The sequence below is a fragment of the Mauremys reevesii genome, linkage group 5 (assembly GCF_016161935.1).
Source record: "Mauremys reevesii isolate NIE-2019 linkage group 5, ASM1616193v1, whole genome shotgun sequence".
In the NCBI taxonomy this organism is placed as follows: domain Eukaryota; kingdom Metazoa; phylum Chordata; order Testudines; family Geoemydidae; genus Mauremys; species Mauremys reevesii.
Genome location: NC_052627.1, coordinates 110,673,591 through 110,693,080, shown reverse-complemented (window position 1 = coordinate 110,693,080; position 19,490 = coordinate 110,673,591). Strand labels below are relative to the sequence as shown.

At 41.0% G+C, this 19,490-nt stretch overlaps 1 long non-coding RNA gene across 1 annotated transcript in view; it reads right to left on the bottom strand.

Moving 5' to 3' along the window:
- Window positions 1-4,095: 4,095 nt before the first annotated feature.
- Window positions 4,096-19,490, bottom strand: part of LOC120406510 — a 34,408-nt gene continuing 19,013 nt past the window's right edge. The window contains exon 3 of the long non-coding RNA XR_005599325.1: window positions 4,096-4,713. This is a non-coding gene — a long non-coding RNA (uncharacterized LOC120406510). The remainder of the gene's footprint in view (window positions 4,714-19,490) is intronic.

Genomic DNA, 19,490 nt, shown 5'->3' with positions numbered 1-19,490 from the left:
TGTTTTCAGTATTCATGTCGATTACAATCGCACTAGCAACCAATGGCCAAATTCTGTCCTAGAATCAGAGATTCTGGCACCCAAGCAGCCTGACAAACCCAAATCAATATCCTCACTAGCTAAGGAAGGCTCAGAAGTGTGAATAGAAGAACTGTCTGCAGATTGTTCACGAGGAACATGGTCAGACTTCACATCTCAAGAAGCTCTGTGGACCACTTGCACTTTTATGATCTTTTTCACGGGCATGCTGCAGCTTGCACTTTTGAGCACTGCTCTTGTGCTTGTAAGTACTCATGGTGGACATCATGGCTGAAAATCAAAATTCACCCACCAGGCTCCTTGTGAATGAATTGCTAGGGTTGGAATGTCTGCGGTAGCAGATGAAAGATAAATAATATGTCTGTTAAACTCTGAAAAATCAGATATAAGGTCATTAGCTTGGCAACTCAGAACTATATCCAGTGCTTAAAGGGGGAAGCTGCAACCTTCACCCTCCACCCCTCTATCAACCCTTCAAGTATTTTTCTGAAGCTCAAGAGGAGTCACTATTGCCATCAAAAAGCTTCTTCCATAGCTGCTGCCTCGTATAGCTCCCAAGGATGTTACCTCATACAGCCCCCTGGGCTCCCCCATGGGTCAGCACCATCCACTCATTGGCCTCTCCTTCAGCACACAGAGAGTGATTGGTGCCTGTGTCCATGGGAGAGCAGAGCAGGGCCCAGGGCTGGGAGCTGCAACAGGTCTTAGGAGTGGTAGAGGTATCAGTTCTTGGGGCGGGGGGAAGCACAGCCTAGAAGCTGGGCAGGGGCTGGGAGAAGCTACAGGGGCACAGACCCACCCACACTTGATGCCCAGCACCTTTTAGGCTTTGAGCTGAGCCAGCAGGGAGGGATGAGATAGGGTGGGAGCAGTGAGGAGGGGGGAGCAGAGCCAGCAACCGGAGCACAGGTCCCAGGGACTCAGAGACCGCCCCTATCCCCATTGTCACCTGCAACCCCAGCCCCAGAGATACTGCACACCCCACTGAATCTCACGGCACCACCTGTCCTTTATCCCCACAGACACCCCCCAATCTCAGTGAATCTCACTGCACCCCTATCCCCAGAAAAACCCTCAACTGTTCTGGTATGGATATCAATGACATCTACAAAGCATGAAATGGGACCCCAAACATACCGTTTGGGGCACTAAATGAAGGGTAGGCCCCCCCAATGGAAGAGTAAAAAAACCCCAAAATAATTAAATACACACAAAAACAGGGCTAGCATTTGAACCTCCTTCACACAACCCTGCACCATCTGAGGAGCTCACCCAAAGTTACTGCAACTCTGAAGGTGAAATTTAGCTGAAAGCCTGAAACTACCAAATGCCACCTTATGACACCCTGCAACCATGCAGAAGAACAGGTTTTGCTTTGCTCCAATGGGGAATTATAAATACAGGTACATGCAAGACAGTATATGAGCATTATTGAACCTCTCAAACTGAGCGCAGTTTCACATTTATCACAAAACCCTAATAGTTTTGTGTGGGTTGAAGCTTTGTGTGGGTTGAAGTTTTTTAACGGAAGTTTTGCATAAGTCTCCTGCTGAGTACATAATGGTCTGAGATGTGATTAGCTTCATCAATTCGCATCCACTTTCATAGACCCTCCTTTGTGCACACCCCTGACTGTGGAAGAAACACAGTGTGATTCACCCTACATGCCTAAGATCAGAAGAGCCCAACACTATGAAAAGGCTCTCAAATGAAACAGCTTAATCACACCCATATACTGCAGGTCTATTTTTGGCAATAACACCAGCCTCATGTACAATGATACTTCCTATTCCTTAAATTGCCAATTGTATTGCTGATTTTCTTTTTACACTAATATCCCCAGCAATTTCAGATTCACGCTCTTAGTCTTCTGGAACAAAAAAACTGCAGACAATGTTTATTGAGAGTGAGAACTGGCAGATATTTGAAAGATTTTTAATTTTAATGACCAAGCCCCCAATCCTACAATGATTTACACATGTGCCCAAGCTCGTGCATCATCCTGTTGACCCCAAAGGATTACAGCTAAGCATGTGGGATCAGGACCTAAATGGGATTTGTTCTTTATATGTTTCTGCATCCTAAGGAATAGGGCTAGTGATAATTTGGTGCTGAACATTTAGTTCCCCGCTGCACTTTAGATCTGAAGACAGCTGGCCCAGTGCTCATGGCACTGAGATACAACTCAGGAGAGCTGGGTTCCTGGCTCTGCCATAGACTCCCTGAGGGACCTTGAGTAAGTCACATAGGATATGTCTACACAGCTCACGGCAGTGAGCCTCCCAGTCTGGTTCAACAGACTTGGGCTTGCACTACTATGCCAAAAATAGGTGTGTAGACAGCATGTTGAAGTTGCAGCTTGGGCTGGATCTTGGATTCTGAAGCCTACAGCTATTTTTGGTGTGGTAGCACAATCCTGAGTCTGTCAACCCAGGCTGGGAAGCTCACTGATGCAGGCTATGTAGACATACCCTTAGGTCCTGATCCTGCAAATGATTCACCCAGGCAGAGTATTGCACCCATGCAGAGCTGTATGGTGGGTGCAGCAAGTCACACACAACTTATCAATTGCAGGATCAGCTCCTTAATCTCTCTGTGGCTCAGCTCATTTGTAAAATGGGGAGAATACTTCCTCTCTCTCACCTTTTCCCCCTCCCTGTATTTATATTGTAAAATCTTTGTGGCAGGGACTATCTTACCATGTATAGCCCTGATCTCAGCTCTAACCTGGCCTCTGGGTACTAACATAATGTAACTGAATAATAATAATGATGACGAAGCAGTGTATTTCTTCATACATTCCCCTACAGAGTGACCAGACACTACGGGATGTACACCTCTAAACTCAACATATTCCATGGCTCCAAACTAATTACATCATTCATATTCTGGAGAACTAAAATGTGGGGAGTTGCATTGAGTCTGCCTGGTAGGTCCCGGCAGAGATGCACACGGAAAACCCCAAAACCACAAGCTTGCAGGTGTTTGCTGACAGAGACAGCCAAGTGCTCAATAATAACCCCTTACATGGCAACAATGATCATGAGCAAGGGTAAACATAACCAGGGGCGAGGAATTTAGCAGGGAAATTAGAGGGCCATTATTGGGCTGAGACCAGAACTGCCCACCTGGGGAGGGGGATGGCTGATGATTACAATAAAAGGGAAATGCAAAAGGAGCTCGGTGCTCACTCCTTGGGATGTGGGAGAGGTGCATGGGTGGTACAGTTATGCTTCTGCAGGGTGTAGTTGAGCTTCTGCTACAATAAACAGAACTGTCCCCAAAGACTTCAGTCTCCATGTGTTCCGGTGTGTGTCCGTTGGTCATGTCTGAAGACATGGGATACCCCAACATAAAATAGGGTGGATCATAATTTCCTGAGTTCTCACCACGTACCTGTTGTGTGGAAAATGACTCAGAGCCTGAAGTGTGTGCTTGTTACAATATTATTAGCATAAGTTATTTTAGGGGTGTGGTAAATAATTCCTGAGGAAATATGCAAAAGCAAATAGGTGTGTCTTTTTTCCACTTTCATTGGGATAGAAGGAAATTGTTCACTTTCTTCAAATATTTTTACTTAAAAATGCAGGTACAGTATATTGTTTTCCACTCTAACTGTAAATGCGTGTTTTCCTTTTTCTTGGTAAAGCGTTTGGAAACTAAGCGCAGGGATGAAAGTAAGAACAGTTCAGAGGAAAATGGATATTCCAAGGCTTGGTCTACATTTAACAACTTATAATTGTGCAGTTATGTCAGTCAAGGGTCTGAAAAAGCCTGAGCGATATAGCTATGCCAACAAACCTCCCAGCGTAGACACATCAGTTTTACTGGCATAGGTAATGACATTCAGGGAAGAGGTGTTCCTACACTGGCAGAAAAACTTCTGTTGGTGCATGCTGCATCTACACTATGGCATTATCCTTGCCTAGGCTCTGTTGTGTAGACAGAGCTTTAATCAACACTCAAAAGAAATTGAGACGAGAAAAACATAATGGTCTCAACCTGCAAGGTGCTGTGGGGCTAGATTTTTGAAGGTATTTAGGCATCTAACTCCCCTTGATCTCAAGTCAATGAACAAAGTGATCTCAAGGGGAGTTAAAAATCCGGCCCTGAGTGCCTTCTACAAGGCATTAAGTACCTTGAAATTCAATTGAAGTTACTGGGACCTGGTTTTACCATTGACTTCAATGGGATCACTCTTAGGCCAACATTGGGCACTTTTATATAATTTATTATTTGTATTGTGTTAGCACGCAGAGCCCCCAAACACAGACCAGAACCCCACTGTGCTGCTGCTGTACAAACAGAACAAAAAAGTAGGCCCCGACCCAAAGAACTTACATGCTAAGTGATTTTTTTAAAATCCCGTCCTCTGTATATAACCAGCATCCCACACAGATAAACGGTGATTAGCAAAACTGCAGAATAGAAGCTGGAAAATTAAAATGAAATCTCAGTTGAGAACAACTCTGGGCCTCCTGATGGAGGAATAGCTGCTTAGTCCCAAACAGAGTTTCAGAAAGTGATATTATTTCCAAAGGCAGGATTCCTCCAGACTTCAGTTTGACAACCCAATTTGTCTCCAAACAGGATTACAATCACCACATAGACATTCTTCATTCCTGGATGGATGGAGGGAGGGTGGGTGGAGGAAGGCAGGTGTAAGATGTGAACCTGAAGCAAAGATAGCATGAGCAGGCAGTATTAATTCCAGTGCACTCAAATCCAGTTTTGTGTCAACAGGAACAAATGTTCAGACTTTCATGCAATCTTCTTGTGCAAAAGTCTGAACTAACATTCATTGGGTTGGTTCATCCAAGCCTGGTCTTCCTTTCAAATGCTTTCACATGTGCCATTCTAGGCTCCAATAAGCCCCTAAACTCACTGTGAAAGTCAACCACAACTACCATGTTTTGCCGGGTTTCAGGGTGAAATCAGCATAAGAATTATACAGTGAGTTTCATATGGAGTCTATACACTAGCTGCCCCCTGACAATTTAGCCAGGGAAACAAAAGAAAAACAACATCTAGGGAGGCAGAAATTAATATATTAAAATTTGCATCCAAAAAGGGAGGATTGTTTAAATGCTGCCTGGAAGGAATGGTGGCCTTGGAATGATAGCAAAGTGGTAACAGTTCATAGGATAACATTTCATAAGGGTTTTGAGGATAAAGATTTGTGCATTCATTAGAGACTATCCTTAGTGTTTGCCCTAATTTGGAGTGGATGAAACTGAAAATTTGAAAAAAAAATTACCATTCTGAGTTTATATTCTCAACCTGTGCATCTTGTATGTCTGAACTGTACTGCCATCTTCTAAATTCACCTGTGAGCCGGTCAAGAGCGGAGACTGGTCTCACTCTGTTTATACAGCACCAAGCACACTGTCATCTCACAAATAAAAAAGAATAATACACAGTCACAGTTGCACATAGAGGGCCAATCAATGTAAACATAGGGTTTCTCTAAATAGGAGACTAGCGGAAGCCAGATGGCATGAAATCACTGAGAACTGTTTCATAAACTTTTCTTGCAATCAAATCTAATTGAAATAACACTAGATTGTGGACTTTAGCAGGTGGGCAGCACGCACAGCTGCTTCTGTCAGTTGATTTCCAAAGAAAACATACATAAAACATTTCACAGAGGATGACATCTGGGGAAAGAGGTTAACCCAGATGGAATGCTCAGTTTGAGTCTTCATTCTTCCAACAGCTTTCTGAAGCTTGCATCTTTAACAATACAGGCAGAAAAAAAATCTAAAGCAATTTTGTCATTTGCAGTGAGCTATAATATAGATGTGCAGCTTTAGCTTGGCTATTAAAGTCTTCAATTCTGATGTGTAGTTCTGATTTAATCAAGAAATCAGATAAGCCAATGGAACCTATGGTAGGTCACTGCAGAGAAGTTCAGATTGGGTCTAGCAGAGGTTTCGTGTGACTTTGACCAGAAAGTTGGCTATTTGGGTTAAATTTTGCTTTAATCTTTTAGTTGTGTTTGAAACCAACACTCCAAGCAAAACATGGGGGAAGGGTGTGTGGAAGCAGGGGACCCACATGGACCAAAATCAGAGTAAAAAGACTTCTATAAAGCCCATGAACAGACTCTGATAAATTTTATGCATCTGTACTGAATACTATAATTCTACTGGACAGGTAACCAATTGCCCATTCTTTTCAGGGTTTGTTTTGCAATATAAAGACCTACATGGCCAGCCTGTTCCATTACTACTTATATCAGAAATTGTCTTTTTAACACTTCAGTCTACAGAATCAGGAGATTCCCATGCCACAGCAAGAGCAACCAGCAGAGAGACTGTATCAGACAACAGCAAAACTGGATGAAAAATACACCATTTCATACCTCTGAACTCTTAGACTACCCGTGTGTACACACAGTCCACTGAGTACTTCAGAAATCAACCAAACTTTTCAAAGGAAAAGTACTTTCCCCAAAAAGTAGGGCAGGGAAACCACTGACAACAGCACTATGTAGAGGAAGAAGCTGTTTCAAAGCAGCTCTGAGAATCTCCCCTGTGGTGCTATGACTTAGCAAGAAATAACCGAGTATGAAGAGACTACGTGTAAAAGCACCCATCTCCATTTTGTGACACAGAAATCAGTTGACATTAAGAATCAGTGACAAAAGAACCTCCCAAAAAGGCAGAGTCCCTGAAAGGGAGAGGGGGAGGAGACAGTGTTGAGCAAGTTGCCAAGGAGGAAATCAAAGTGGTCTATTATAAATGTTTTACTTTAGAGAGACCAACATTGTATATTAAAATGTAACATTTGGTTCTGGGATTATTTGTAAGTGATCATAAAGACAAATAAAAGACAGTCTGTGGCCTGAAGAGCTTATGGTCTACAGTAGATCGAACCCAAGAAGTAATGGTAATGAACTGGGGAGAGGAGGAGGAGGAGGTTTGGCTAGGGGTCAGGTAGAACAAGGAGCACAATATGACTGTGTGATTGCTTTGGGTTCAGCTAAATCCTAATGGTATCATTCTCTAAGTCTCTTCTAAGTTATTTTAGAGGTGGTAAGTTAAAGGAATCCTTTAGGGTTAGTGAAGGGTTTTGTTTTGTGTGTAGTCTCATGGAGACACTGTGGGGGTGTTACCAAGCTATAGCCTGGTGAGCCAGGATGACAAGATTACTGCAGGAGAAAAAAAAGAGGGAGGGAGGGAGGGGAAAGGAACCAAAGAGACTGAAGTAATACTAAACAGGATGTATCAGTATTTAGTCTTTAATCCCATTTCCTCATAAACTCTCTTCTCTCTCATTCAAGTGTAAAGGTTTCTAGGGAAGCAGACCCCAGTTGGTGCCCCATTCTCCCCAAGCTCAGTATCTTTGTCCCAAGGTGATTGTCTTCTCCTGCCCCTTTCTGGAACTGTTTTTCCCTAGGCAGTCTTTCAGCCCCACCCCCCTTGAGTGCTGCCTCTCCCTCTTGTACTGAGCTGAGGCTAGCTTATATAGGCACAGACTCCACCCACTCCTAGCAGCCTCTGGGAGGATTGGTTAATTGGAGTCAGATGCTTGGGGATTTTTCTCTCCTCCCCTATGTGACAGTTCACTCTGTCATAATGAGTTTGTGGGAGGAAAAGCAGTGAAGATAGTGGATGTTAGAATAGAGGACCCAGTATAGATTCCAATACCACTTATTAATATCTAGTTCTCATGTAGTACTTTTCCTCCATAGCTCTCAAAGCACTTTATAAATAAGATCTGTATCATTTCCTTCATTGTATAGATGGGAAAACTGAGGCACAGGCAGGGCTGGCTCTACAGTTTTCGCCGCCCCAAGCAGCGCACCGGATTGCCGTCACAGACAGCGGAGGCAGTCCCTGTGCCCTAGGGCAGCAGGCACGTTTCCGCAGCGGCGGCAATTCGGCGGCAGCTTCTATGTTTAGCTGAAGCTGCTGCAGACAGCTAAACATAGAAGCTGCTGCCGAATTGCCGCCACCGCAGAAACGCGCCTGCTGCCCTAAGGGCACACGGACTGCCCCCGCTGTCCGCGGCGGCAATTCGGTGCGCTGCTTTGGGGCAAAACAACAGGGACTGACACCCCTTGCAGATTGCCACCCCAAGCACCAGCTTGGAATGCTGGTGCCTGGAGCCAGCCCTGGGCACAGGGAAGGGAAATGACTTACTTAAGGTCACCCAGCAAACAACTGGGAGAGCCAGAAATTTAATGTAGGTCTCTTGAATCCCAAGCCAGTGCCCTATCCAATAGGCCACACTGCCTCTGGAACTTCTGGAGTTGCAATTCAAATGCATATGTACCTGGCTTCTCCCAACTCCACATCTGACTTGCTGCATGTCTCTTTGTAAAGTATTAGAAATGCATGTGTCCATGAATACATGCTGTTCTCTCTTGAAGTTATATGCTGAAATACCATGGCAACCAACTGTGGCACGTAGAGAGAAGTAGGTTTAGCATATCAGTATCCATGAATCTTTTAGGCCCTTGAAATTTTGCTCTTTGCAAAAGTTTTGGAGACTCCAAAACCATGCAAAATGAATTGGTGAAAGATTGTTCACTAATCTGGTCTGACCGTAGCTATATTGTACACATGGTACATCAAGGATAGAAACCAGGTTACCTGGTAGAACCAAAGTTTATCTACACTTCTACCATTTGAATTAAAGGAAAAACTTCTTTAGCTGCCAATAGGAGTAGGGATTTTAACTTCCAAGGGCTGGAAGGTATAATTACACACTAGTGCATACAGTCAGCCAAGAAAGGTCTTTAATTGCATACTTTACAAAGAGGTATTTTTAAAATTTCTTTAATACAGGAAACATTTTCAAAATGATGGTATCAAAGCTGGTATAAAACTATGTATTGCTATTCCAAACTGAAACTATCACCTGATCTTACTGCTGTAACATTTCCCCTCCCTTATCCCTACAGTCCAGATTATTCCTCATTTCAGACTGTAACCGCATCAGGGTAAGAGCCATATTTTTATCTATCTGGACCATAAGCATTTATGATGCTGTATAAATACCATTAGCTTGATTCACTGCCATATTACAATGGAACTCCTATTTGCCGGTTTCATTAAAAAAATTCACCCCACTTGCTTAACATTAGTATATGATTAGCCAACGGGACTACTTACATGTTTAAATGCTTTGCTCTTGCCACCCGTCTCCCAACCAGCACTTCCATGCGGGCACTGACTGCAGCTCTCCGTTCTTGTAGCAGCTGAGTGATACCAGTGGACAGAGGGAACACAGGCTGCTGGAACTGAGGGAAGACTGGGTAGGCCCCTGGGGATGACCCATGGTGCAGGAACCAGCCCCACAGAAGTGGCAAGGAGGAGCAATGCTGTCTGCCCCCACTGCCCACTCAGGTTTGGCCCTCTGGCCCCTCCATCATGACAGTGGGGCAGGCTTGGCCCTGCTGCCCCCATCGTGACAGAGGGGCCACAGGGCCAGTGGTATGTATTGTGTGTAAATGTGCACACAGCTGCAGGCACCACTGTTTACCATGTTCAGAACTAAAGTAGTGACCCCTGTCAGAAATACCTTTTCACTGAATAGACGAGATCAAACTTCAGCACTTAAAGCAAATAACCTAAGAGGAAAGATATCAACCAAATCTAACTTCGGGAGCAGATATGTAGAAACCTGTAAGAATTTCTAGTGAGTGTCATTTTTTCTTTGAAACATAAAATAATATAGTCTGTTTTAAAAAGGCTTTGTTTCCTAGGCCAGGACGCCTTATGCAGGAAAGATCTGAAATACGTATCCATGCATCAGCCATTTAGCTGTTAACAAACAGATAATGGCATTTGGGAATGTTGTAAAAGCCAGACGACTTGGCTGCTCTGAAAAATGAAATCCAGGGGTAATGAGTCACACTAGATGTGATCCTTTAAAAAGAAACCTCAGCAAACTCTTGGATTTTAAAATAACTTTGCTGAGATCAAGTGAAGCTGTCTTCAGCGATGATGAAAAAGCTAAAAGCAAGTATCTCACTGTGCAGATAATTCCAGTAGCCTAGCTGCATTCATTTGCAGAGTGCTCAGACGGGTAAGATTCTAGTACTGATGTTAATATGAACTACACGGTATGAGTATATATTATACAATCACTGCATAAACAGTATCTGCCTTCATGCAATAGAGTAGTGCATATGATTATTATCATAATGAGATTTTTTTTTCCCTGGAGGTCTGTCTATTTATAAGACACCAATCTCCACATTTCTTAGGTCCTCTGAATGCTTGTCTGAACAGAGAGGCTGCTTGCTATTTTTCTCAACCAGGTTTCAGGATGACCAACTTTCCGAGCCTAGGAAGACCAAATGTGTCTTCTTCTGCAGCCCACCAACATCTTTACTGACTTAGCAGCCAAAGGGATTGCTAGAAAGCAGCACAAGTGCTTCTGCCCCATCCCAGGCTAAAGTGGTTCCTCTTCAGAATTCCCAAGGTGCAAAGGACTAAGACTGAATTACAAACTCTGTCACCTTGGTGATAACATGTTGTACTACTAATAGATCATCTGTCCTGCTTGGCTTCTCGTACTAACATGCTGTTTGCATCTTCTGTTTAAAAGTTAGAAAACCAGATTTTTTTCTTGAGCTTCCCATGGTAGGGTGTACTGCTTGAAATAACAGCAATTGAACTCAACCTGACCTAAAGTTAAACCAAAGTTTGGTGAGTTCTGAGAACAACCGGTTGTTCTTGTTGAAGAAATACTGTTTTTCATTTTTGTGCACCTCATCATTTCTTCTTTCCAGGTGGTTTCTGATTCACATGCATCTCAAAATTTTAAAAAAGGTTATAATTAGGACTGTCGATTAATCAGAATTAACTCACGCCATTCAAAAAATTAATCGTGATTAATCACACTGTTAAACAATACCAATTGAAATGTATTAAATATTTTTGGATGTTTGTCTACATTTTCAAATATATTGATTTTAATTAGTGTACAGTCTACTTTATTTTTAATTACAGATATCTGCACTGTAAAAATGATAACAGTATTTTTCAATTCACCTCATACAAGTACTGTAGTGCAATCTCTATCATGGAAGTGCAACTTACAAATGTAGGGTTTTTTTGTTACATAACTGCACTCAAAAACAAAACAATGTAAAACTTTAGAGCCTACAAGTCCACTCAGTCCTACTTCTTGTTCAGCCAATCACAAAGAGAAACAAGTTTATTTACATTTACGGGAGATAATGCTGCCCACTTCTTAATTGCAATGTCACCTGAAAGTGAGAGCAGGCTTTCGCATGGCACTATTGTAGCTGGCATCGCAAGATATTTACATGCCAGAAGCACTAAAGATTGATATGCCTCTTCATGCTTTGGCCATCATCCCAGAGGACATGCTCCCATGCGGATGACACTAGTTAAAAAAATGTGTTAATTAAATTTGTGACTGAACTCCTCGGGAGAGAACCGTATATCTTATATTTCATGTTATAGCAGTCTCGGATGATGACCCAGCACGTTTTCGTTTTAAGAACACTTTCACTGCAAATTTGACAAACTGCAAAGAAGATACCAATGTGAAATTTCCAAAGATAGCTCTTAGGATATAGATATTCAGGCCTGTCTGTAAAGGCCTATACTTTAAGAATTTAGGTGTATTCTTATCACTTAGCTAGTTATAAAGGTACAAAACAAGAATCAAAATCAGTCTGCCCATTAATAGGCCTTCTCTCATTATGATAGTCTAAGACCAGGCCTTAGACTAAACAGCAGGGGCAGCCATAAGCTGGGAAGCATATGGTCACATCCTCACCAGTCACACTGAAATAAGGCAGTTTTGGGCTATTAAAAAGGTGATCCCATTTATTGCCTCCAGAGAAAGAGAAGAGCCTAGAAGATTTAAAGGAAACTTAGTTTGATAGCATCCTGTCTGGCAAGAACTCACTTATCAACAGCTGGGATGTGAAATCCTCATTTCTTTGTTGTTCTATCACTGAGTCCCCATTTTCCTATTGTTTGTCTGTATAATCTTGGTCTGGTTCTGTGATTGTTTCTGTCTACTGTATAATTAATTTTGTTGGGTGTAAACCAATTAAGGTGATGGGATATAATTGGTTAATCGTGTTATACTGTTAGGATTGGTTAGTTAAATTTCAGTAAAATGATTGGTTAAGGTATAGCTATGCAGAACTCAAGTTTTACTGTACAGTCTGCAGTCAATCAGGAAGAAGGGGGGGAATTAGAATCATGGTTTGCTAAAAGGGGAGGGGAAATGGGAGCAGGGAAAGGAAGCAGGGACACAGGCAAGGCTCTGTGGCATCAGAGCTGGGAAGGGGGACACTGAGGAAGGAAATTGGAATCATTGCTTACTGGAAGTTCACCCCAATAAACATTGAATTGTTCGCACCTTCACACTTAAGCCCTTTAACAACAGCTACAGCACTTGAACCAAGATTTAGGAATCTGAAATGCCTTCCAAAATCTGAGAGGGATGAGGAGTGGAGTATGTTTTCAGAAGTCTTAAAAGAGCAACACTCTGATGCGGAAACTACAGAACCCACCAAAAAAGAAAAATCAACCTTCTGCTGTGGCATCTGACTCAGATGATGAAAATGAACATGTTGGTCTGTACTGCTTTGGATTGTTATTGAGCAGAACCCATCATCAGCATGGACGCATGTCCTCTGGAATGGTGGTTGAAGCATGAAGGGACATATGAATCTTTAGTGCATCTGGCAGTAACAATCTTGCGACGCCGGCTACAACAGTGTCATGCAAATGCCTGTTCTCAGTTTCAGGTGACACAGTAAACAAGAAGCAGGCAGCATTATCTTCTGCAAATGTAAACAAACTTGTTTGTCTAAGCGATTGGCTGAACAAGAAGTAGGACTGAATGGACTTGTAGGCTCTAAAGTTTTATATTTTATTTCTGAATGCAGGTTTTTTGTACATAATTCTACATTTGTAGGTTCAACTTTCATGATAAAGAGATTGCACTACAGTACTTGTATTAGGTGAATTGAAAAATACTATTTGTTTTGTTTTTTACAGTGCAAATATTTGTAATAAAAACAAGTGAGCACTGTACACTTTGTATTCTGTGTTGTAATTAAAATAAATATATTTGAAAAGGTAGAAAAAAATCCAAAAATATTTAAATAAATGGGATTCTATTATTGTTTAACAGCATGATTAATCGTGATACATTTTTTAAATCGCTTAACAGCCCTAGTTATAATAATAAAACACTTCCCATCTGCCTAAAAAAGTGCACACAAGTTAAATGCCAGAGAGAAACCTGCTCACTTTAGTGGCTAGCAACAAAATCTCACTGAAAGAAATGACAAGGATAGAGGAAAAGTACATACCTGTCATACAATATATCTTCTAGGCTCTAAAGGGAGCATACACTAATCATTACAAAACCAAAGGCATTGAACAGAAACAAACAAGGTGAAAAAATCCAGGCACATTCCAGTTTTGTCACAGGGGCTTTTTTATAGAGATCTCTGCAGGCAGACCTTTTTGACTACTAACCAAATGATCATTACAAGATGTAGTAGAAGTTAGCACTTCAGTATTCTGCTTACTGACATGTAACACAAACCACAACATTGCAGATTTAAAGGACTTTATTATGCAGCTGAGTGTTTTTTAAATGTTCAAATTAAAATTGCAGCTGTTTTTTTTAAACAATATGATATTTATTGAAGCACTAAAGAAATTATATGCACACTACAGCACAGGGCAATGTTCTGTAGAATATTTCTATTTTACAGATACATTACACTAGAGAAACTGATTTTGAACACAAACAACTGAGGTATAAAATGCACAGCAGAAATGTCACTGATCACTGATGTAACTATTACATTCAGGAGTTTGCAAAGATTTAGTTTTACTATCAGCCAAGGTTGCAACACTTTCTCTTTATCTAGAGTTACGATGTGCTTTCTCAGCAGAACCCGTACATTAAATATTAAGTAGAGTGAGAATGAAAGCATATGATGGTGTTGTATGGTATAAAGGTTTTATCAGGAAGAGTTTGGGTTGGCTGCATCATTCATTATTTTGTACAGGCCATGTATTTTACAGAAAAATATTTTAGAAATGTTTAGTGTTTGTAAAGGTTTCTTGCTCCTTTTTTTTGTTTAATATATCCCTTCACCTATAAATCCCAGCTCCCTTTGTTACCATGAATCTAAATGGCGATGGGAGAAGTTGCACATTAGTGGTGAAAAAAAGAAAACATTTCTCTGGTGAGGTTTCTTGGGGATTAATGGTAGCTGTTTGAAGCTGCTCAGCAGTTTGGAATGTGAGCAACAGTCCCAGTGGAAATGGATCAATGAACAGAGGGCAGAGTGCAGGTGAGGTGGTCAAAGGTGCAAATTTATCAAAGGTGCATGCAATTTCACAGGGCTCCACAATTTATTGTGAATTTAGATGGATATTACCAAACAGATGTGATGAATGTGATTCAAATGAAGCAGTTCTTTGCTTTGGTTGAATTAAAGGGAACATGTTACATCTTATCTTAAGATAATTGAAATGTTAAAACATCTTATCTTTATCATAGCTTTAAGATAAAGTCTAATGATACCTTGAACAACAACAGCACCACAGTTTAAGAAACCACAGAATGCATTGCTTGTATTTACAAATTATCAATGTTTTAACAACTGGTTGTCACTACAATTCATTTTGAGATTGGCATTAGAAAGTGGAGTACAGACCATCTTCCAATTTTACAAGCAAGGAGGAAGTGGTCATACAGTGTGGGATTTCATTTTAAACCCAGACTGGGCTCTACTCTACACCAGAGCTGGTCAGAAAATGGGTTCGTCCTGTCAACAATTTTGAGATTTTGACACAATTGGTCCCAAATCAGGACAAAAAGCCAAAACTTTTTCACAAAACAAAATCCAGAAAAATAATTGTTTCAGGTCAACAAACACATTTCATTTTGATATATTCAGATTGTTTTGTTTTGGTTTTGACCCTTTTAAAATACAGTTATATAAAATAAATAAAGTAAATTTGAAAGGAAACATTTTGAAATAATCAACTTTTCATTTAAAAAGTCAAAACAGGATATTTCAACATTTTCTAATTTTTTTCCAAAATGAAATTCCATCGAAATAGATATAATTCACTAAAAATTTCAGTTCTCAAAACAGCATCTCCTGATGGAAAACTGTTTTGACTAAAATCTTCCAACCAAATCTACTCTAAATATCCCTTCCTTGCAACAGTAAACATTGCTATAGGCTAGAATGCCTTTTCTCATTGCCAAAGATCCTCATTTTTCAACCTAAAAGATGTTCAGAGTGAATTTTGGGATGATGGACTTCTGAGAGGAGTATAGTTTTAACACAATGGACATCTGATGTGAGGTATAATTCACAAAATGGGTGATTACAAACCAAGACTATGCAGAATTCCCTAGAAGGAACCATTTTATATTGAAGCTTTCCTCTATGCTTTATTGCATTCAAAAAGCAATGCGAGTCTATATTTAACTGCCCTCAATAATCAAATTCCACCTGAATGTTTTGCACAGAATTTCAAGGGATATAAAATATATTGAAAAGTGGAAACATGTTTAGGCTTACTCTAATCACAGTAAACAAATCCCGGATCTGGGGAAAATTAGAGTTTGGCGAACCGTCTTGCTTTTCAAAGCAAGAATATATCAAAAAAGTCAATAGTGATTTGCATGCTTAGTGAAGGAAAACTATGGCATCAAAAAAACAAAAACCAAACATTGCTTCCCAATTATGCCATGGGTTATGGATGGATGAACCTCAAAAGGATTGAGATTCTGCTTCACTTTGGATGCTTTATTCAAAGCTTATCTGGACTTCCTGATTCTGAAATTGGGACTGGAATTCTAGTGAGAACAGGCTTCCATGGGACATTCCCAGCATTTTCCCCATTCCAGTCATAAATACTGTGGAAAGTCTTTCATACATTTTGGAACATTTGTTCCTGTCCCAGACAGGAGTAGGGAAAATAAATATCCAAACACTTCAGAACCTCAAAAAGATTTGATTCAAAATTGGATCTCAGTATGGCAAAGGTTAAAAGGGAGAATGAGGTGATCATTTTGCCAAACTGGTTTGGCCATCCCTAATCTGGATTTTTGCTGTCCAAGGCTCCATCTTACTCCACTGTCATGAGTTATGTTCTTCAGCTGGATCAGAACTGACTGTATGATGTAGCTGAAGTGGTCAGTCCCAGAATAACAGAAAGACAATAAAAGATTACCTAATCCACCTTGTCTCCCTTACAGCTATGCAAATTCATAACACCGGGGGCTAAGTTTTCCTCTGATTTACACTGTTTGCAACCCCACTGCAGTCTTTAGTGAGTTTGCATAGGGCATAAATCAAAGGAAAATTTACTTCTGGGACACCCAAATTTGTCACTGGTAGAATAACTAGCCAGAAACAAAAAGGCTTTTGGAATATAGCAAGGATAATTATCCAGACATCAGTGGAGTTTCATCCACTTAAACCTGGGCTGAAAATGACTCCCAAAACAATTAGGGCTGGTTGAAATTTTTCTGTCAAAACTGTTTTTTGTCCAAAAATTTGGTTTTTGACAAAACAATTTTTCTCATGAAAAGTGTTGGTTTCCCCTGGAAAATGTTACTTTTTCATTGAAAAAGTAAAAAAAAACAAAAAGAGGCCCCAAAACCAAAATATCAATTCAGCTATCCCGATGCAGTACTTCATGAGAGCTGCAGTTTGGTTTCCTGGTGGCTCCATTCTCCTCTATAGGCTGGGCTCTCCAGCCAGACTACCTCTCTCATGTTGCATCACAGTCAGGGATTCCCATGATGCAACCACCTCCCCTCACCATGAAGGGAGGCTATGGTGAATCATGGGAAATGTAGTCCAGCCAGGGAACCTAGCCTTACAAAGGATAATGAGGTGCTTCAACTAGAACTCCCATGAAGTACCACAGCACCATTTGCAAATGAAAATATTTTGGTTTTTTTTTTTTTTTTTTTAAAACCACACTGAAAAGTATTTTTTTCCTCATTTTTATTGACAGGATAAGCAGGGAAAAAGCAAGCCCATTTTCTGACCCATTCTAATAACAGTCATCCACAGCAGGTTCAGTAGATGGGCTAGATCAAGATAGTTACTTTCTTCTTTGCTCTGAGGTCCTCTCAGACGCACCACCCATCTCCACAACTAAGGACTCTGAGTGGACATAGCTTTGGCAGAGATTAGATTCATGTGGTCACATATACTGCATATAGCTATTGTTGGCTATAAGAATCCTTGGCCTTTTAAAATTTTATCTGGTGGGAGATGGCAGAAGTTAATGAACCAGTAGTAATGTTCAGCATTATTGCTCCTGCTTATTGCTCCATCAGCCTGAAGCCTCTGTGCAGCTACATTAATACATATCTTCGTTATATCTCTGGCATATCAAGGTTGAAATACTTCCATACATCAGATGTTGACTCTTCAGGGACTGTGGCAGTGGGTGCTAGTGTTCTTTAATTTGATGGGCTGAGTTCAGAGGGGAGTCTAAGCTGGTGTGACACAATAAAAAGGCTGGAAGAAGGGATAAGCTACTCACCTGTGAATTTGGGCCAGTAATATTAAGTTATTAATCACAAAGGACAAAATAAAAAGGTGAGACTAAGCTGGTAGAATTAGAGTTTGTCAAAATAGAAGGCAGTGGCTAGCCTGTGTTTTTGTATAGTTTCCCCATTTCCCCTTACATCTATTTTCAAGTCCTTTCACTTGATTCTAGACACACCATCAAACTTATTCCTCTCAGCTCTTTCCTAAATTATTCTTCACTGCCATCATACAACATAAATTTCTCACTTTTGTTTTAAACTGACAAAAACCTTTTGCTCTCACTGACTAAAGACACGTATAACAACAACAACAAATCTCTAAGACAACTTTGCTGCACCTGCACTCTCTCTCACTGACCCTTGAGGGAACTGGGAGAGGAATCAAGAATTTAAAGTGGTTTAGGTGCATTGCAACAGATCTGGGTGAGATTGCTGCTGGACTTGCCTCTCAGGGGAAATGAGAAACCAACAACGTAGAAGTGGCTTAGCCTTTGGAAGAGGGTGAGTCTCTCACAATACCTACTGTCTAATTTACACATGGCATAGCTAATCAGCAAAAGAATGCTGATCCAGTCTAACTGGCCCTTGAAAAACACAGAAGTCTTAAAATAAAATAGAAAAAAAGGTAGTGGGAATGTAAATAACTAGGATGTGGAGAATGCTACTGAGGAGAAAAGGATGTGTATTTTGGGCCTTTATTCCCTTCAGTCCCCTTTTTAAGTATTGAGTAGTGCTGTTTAGGGATTCCCCTTTCTTTCCTTCCTATTAGCATATTTATTTGCATATGCAGTTTGTACTGTACACAAATCCACTCAAGGTTATAGCGAGCACTTTGAAAGGTGCACACATGCTCATCCTAGCTGATGGCACTGCATGTGGGTGCCTTGTGCATATTATGAACATGTGAGGGTTTTTTTTTTATTTTTGACAAAGCAAGAAATAGGCTTTGAGGTTTGCTGTTAACAATTTTACATGCTTTATTTTTACCCTCTAGGCACACACACCTAATTTGCTGTTAAAGATCTGCATATTGTACTCCAGCAGGCATTACTTGGACTAGAATTGGAAGTACTTATGGAGAGCATTAAGTGTGCTATTGGCCAAATACAGCCCTGGTGTAACTTCTCTGACTTCAGTGGAGTTTCACCAGGGCTCAGTTTGGCCCTACATGCACCTATTACTACATTTCATTCTTACACATGAGATCAAATTTAGCCCTCGAAAAAGCAAGTGCAGCTGTACTGAAGCAAAGGATGTACACCCATCTACATCAGCTCTGTATTTGGGCCATGATGTCTCTCCCCACATGGTCATTTCACCTATCTAGATTCCAGCATCTGAAAGAAAAGTTGATCAGAAGTTTTGATGAAACAGTTTCATCAGAAAACACCAGTTTGTCAAACCCAAAATATTGTATAGAACTGTTTTGGGTTAGCTGAATTTTTGTTGAATCACAGATAGGTTTTCAATGGAAACCTGCATGGTTTCCTGCCAGCTTGCCTGGTGGGTTGCTGGAACTCTGAGTTTATTGATGCAGACACCATCAGTCCTGGAAGCCTCAGCTCAAGCCAGGGCGCTCAGGCTCTCTGCCACAGAATCAAGGCCCTGAAAGTCCTGGGCAAACTTCCCAGGTCCTTGGCTCTGGGACAGCAGCGTGTGGGCAGCCTGGGGGGCTAGAAGCACTGGATCCTGGGATAGCGTGCATGACCCTGGAAACCCTGGCCACTGCTGAGGAAAATCCACATTGTCACTTTCGCTGCTGCTATTAATAGTAATGAAACTGAGAAGAATCATGTCAATTTCCATAAGCAGTGGCTGAGAAACATTTGTTTGGAAGCATCATGTGTCACTGTTTCCAAACAAGTTTTTTGGTGGGGGAAGGGGCTTTCCGATTC